The 4,045-nt window shown below is 54.0% G+C and overlaps 1 pseudogene; it reads left to right on the top strand.

Annotated features, from left to right (window-relative positions):
- The first annotated feature begins 337 nt into the window (after positions 1–337).
- On the top strand, positions 338–3,947 carry LOC123323794 (annotated as a pseudogene).
- The last annotated feature ends 98 nt before the right edge of the window (positions 3,948–4,045 follow it).

Below are 4,045 nucleotides of genomic sequence, written 5' to 3' on the forward strand. Positions count from 1 at the left end.
TACTTTCCTGCTCTGTGGCCTTGGGCAGGTGGCTTCAACCTCTCTGGCCTTCGGTCTCCTCCTCTGTGAATGGGCAATGGCCCTGTGCCCTAGGTCACAGGTCATCAAAGAGGACAATGAGCTGAGACAGCCAAGTGCCTAGAATGGGGCTCGGCACGCGGTGAGCCCTGTAAAGTCTTTGCTACTGTCCTGTCCTTGCGTGATGAGGACGTAGGAGAGTGCTTGGCCCAGCACCGGCACAACTCTGGATGCTCCACCTGGGGTCAGTCAGTGGCCGGGGGACTTACCGTGTGGCCTGACTCGGGCGTGGTGCCCCTCCTCTCTCTCTTGCAGGACAATGCCATCCTCCATCACCTGGGGCCTCCTCCTGCTGACGGGTCTGTGCTATCATGTCCCTGGCTCCCCGCACACATCCAGGCAGGATTCCAAGCTCCATCAGCATGCCCCCCTCCCCAACATAGCCACCAAACTGGCCAACTTTGCCTTCAGCCTGTACCGTGAACTGGCCCATCAGTCCAACAACATCATCTTCTCCCCAGTGAATATTGTGATGGCCTTTACGAAGGTCTCCCTGGGGACCAAAGGGACACTCGCACCCAGATCCTGCAGGGCCTATATTTTAACTTCAAGGAGACACTTAAGGCCACTGTCCACAAAGGCTTACAGCATTTGCTCCACACCCTCAACCTGTCAGACAGCCAGTTCTAGCTGCACAGCAGAACGATACTATTTGATAAGAATCGGAAGCAAGTGCGTAAGTTTTTGGAGGCTGTCACGAAGCTGTCCCACTTCTCCATCAACTTCAGAGAAACCGAGGAGGCGGCACAAAAGATCAACCAGTATATAGAGAAGGAAACCCAAGGAAAAATTGTGGATTTGGTCCAAGATCTTGACAAGACACAACTCTTGTTCTGGTGAATTATATTTTCTTTCATGGTAGGCTTTACCACCAGTCTGAGCTGGTTCAAAAGGAAACACGCAAAAATATTCTTAAACACTCACTTTGTAAGCTTTCCTTGGCAGCGTGGGAAGGGTTATAGCAGGGCATCTCTGCAGCTGTTATTCACAGTATCCCACATACAACCACTGTCATACTTTCTGCGATCAACTAAAGTCAGGCGATGATGGGTGGGACAGTCAAATCATCATCTTCTCTGCAGGACTTTTCAGAGCCTTTAATGTCCTAGTGTGCCTTGTCGATCCCTACCAGGGAGGGAGGTAAAATAGACAGTTTTAGCAGAGTGTATGAAGGGACTGGGGTTTCTTGGAACACAATTTCTGATAACTCCAGTGCAGTGGGAGCAGGGACACCTTTGGAGTCAGAAGCACCAGGGTTGGAATCCTTCCCCTACCGATTATTAGCTGTTTGACTGTGGGCAGGTCATCATTCCACTTTGAGGTTTCTCCTCTGTAACGGGAACATAGTAATACCCTTGTTGTCAGGTTTCTGTGAGGACTGAACAAGTTAAAAGAACACGGGACCGCAGGCTCATGTAGCAGGTGCTCAACTGAACTTGAATCTCAACCTGGCCTCCTCCCTGAGGGATGGCAACGTGGGGGGCCTGTGGGCCGTAGAGGGCACTCTAAGGTAGCGGAACAGCCCATGGAGATGGCCTGGTGGGGGAGGTAAGAGTGAGGCCAGGGTGGCCTCCTTCACTGCACCGGCTCCTCATTCTGGAGGCAACAGTGCAATGGAGAGCCCTGGGCCAGAGTCAGCACGTCTTAGGTCCCAGCTCTGCTGTCCAATGGGAGAGTTGGGCGCAGGGGCCCCCGGGGCATACCCCCCCCCACTCTGACTTGCCCGGACAGGGCCGCTGTCTTGGCGTGGGGGTGGGGGGGTGGGGAGGAGCTGCCCAGGCATCTGCATTCTGCACGGTGATCCAAGGAAAGCTTTGGAGTGGGAGGGAGAGTGATTCCCTGAATGATAAGAACCGCCCGCTAACAAGGGGCAGGGAGACTCGGACAAGGAGGTGCCAAGTAGGGCTGATGTCAATCATTTTCATTTAGAATCTCCCAAGCCACCCTCAAATAAGTAAGCATGAAATACAAGTAAAAATCCTCACTCTGCACATCCAGCTTGGCATCCCTTAGCCTCCATAAGATAGACATTCTGGATCCTACTCAGGTCTTGCATTGTTCTCACAAAAGTCCTTTCAGTAGATTTCACAGCAGCCCCATTTTACAGCTGGTGAAACAGGTTCAAAGAGGAGGATCTCAGCGAGGAGGTGCAGGGCTTTTTTATCCCCCCCCGCATTATCCCAACCTTCCCCCACCTCTGACTGAGGCCCACCTTCCTTCTCTCCAGGCAAATGGGAGAAGCCCTTCCAGGAGGAGCATACCACAGTGGAGGACTTCCACGTGGATGAGCACACGACCGTCCAGGTGCCCATGATGAGCCGCCTGGGCATGTTCGACATCTATCACTGTGACAAGCTGTCCAGCTGGGTGCTGCTCATGGACTACGTGGGCAACGCCACTGCCATCTTCATCCTCCCCGACCAGGGCAAGATGCAGCAGCTGGAGGACATGCTGACCAAGGAACTCCTGGCCAAGTTCCTGGAAAACAGACACACCAGGTGATTCCCAAACCAGAGAACAGCCCGGACGCTGCCTCGTCGGGACCAGCCACCGGGAGGGAGGGTGGACCCACATCCCGTGGATCGCACAACTGCGCATGACCCGATGTCCCGGACACAGGCTCGTGTCACCCCCACTGCACCAGCCAGGCTCTGGGAGAGGGACAGTGCCCACGGGGAGGAGACCAAAGCCCTGTGTCCTTGGGGACTCCCCCCTCCCCGGACACTGCCCCTTCCCTGTGCCAGCACCCGGAGCAGGGTGAGCAACGCCAGCATGAGCCCTGGAGAACCGAGAAAGGAGACATGGGCTTCTGGAAAGGGGAACAGTGGATGTGGACTTAGAGGAGGGACAGTCAGGGCTAGAAGGGGAGAGCTCGCCTGGGGACCAGAAAAGCACAGGCCCAGGTGGGTTTGGGTTCCTCTGTCACTAGACCAATGCGATTTGGTGAGGTCCCCAAGTGAAGTGATATGTGAGCATGCAGCCCAGATTCGTGCATCACTCGGTAGTCATACGATGCCCAAGGCCTCAGGAACTAGTTTATCGGGTCCACTCCAAAATATGCATACTTTTATAAATGTATGCAGTAAGAATATAGAAAAATAATCGAATACATTAAAATTAGAATTAAGAAATAAAATTAATATCCAGAAGATGCTATAATACACATATACATACATAAATAAATATAAGAATAGAAAAGAGCATAAGGTTAAAATTAAAATAGCAGTTTTAAGACCTCTTCCCTGCCCCCTTCCCCCCCCCCCCGCCCCACGGACCTCACCCCTGTGTTCTCTGCACCAGAGGCTGAAGAAGGAGACAAGGTGGGGTAGAACCCAGAGCCGCTCATGGGAAGCCTCCGTGCCCATCAGCTCACTCTGGCAGACCCTTGATGCAGGCCCTGGAGAAGTTCCCATCTGGGGGGACCTGACCCTGCAGGGCAGTGTGCTAAGGGCTCCCCAGTGGAGTGCCCGGAGGGCTGCTCAGAGGAGGCAGGAGGCAGCCCCTGAGACTTTGCAGGACAAGCTCATCCCTGTGACTCTACATTCTTTGGCCCCGGGGGCTGCAGGAACGAGAAATAGAATAAACCCATGCACACCTCCAGTCCTCCTGTGGGAGGGAGAAACAGCCAGAAATGAGACACTCCATGTGTGAAACCCCCTTGTTTCCTGTCATGACAGGTCTGCCAGTTTACGTTTGCCCAAACTGTCCATCTCTGGAACCTACGATCTGAAAACCGTCCTGAGCAAAATGGGCATCACCAAGGTCTTCAGCAACGAGGCTGAGCTCTCGGGGATCACGGAGCAAGCGCCCCTGAAGCTGTCCAAGGTGAGTTGTCCCTGGCGTCCGTGGGTCAGAAGGTGTCACAGCGTGTACGGGACCACAGCTCAGAGGTGGTCTGGGGAAGGGACAAAGGGACATAGACGCACCTGCGGACCGAGGTCCCTGAGGAGTGCCACTGAACCCACTG

This window comes from Neomonachus schauinslandi, unplaced genomic scaffold (assembly GCF_002201575.2).
Source record: "Neomonachus schauinslandi unplaced genomic scaffold, ASM220157v2 HiC_scaffold_941, whole genome shotgun sequence".
Classification (NCBI taxonomy): Eukaryota; Metazoa; Chordata; class Mammalia; order Carnivora; family Phocidae; genus Neomonachus; species Neomonachus schauinslandi.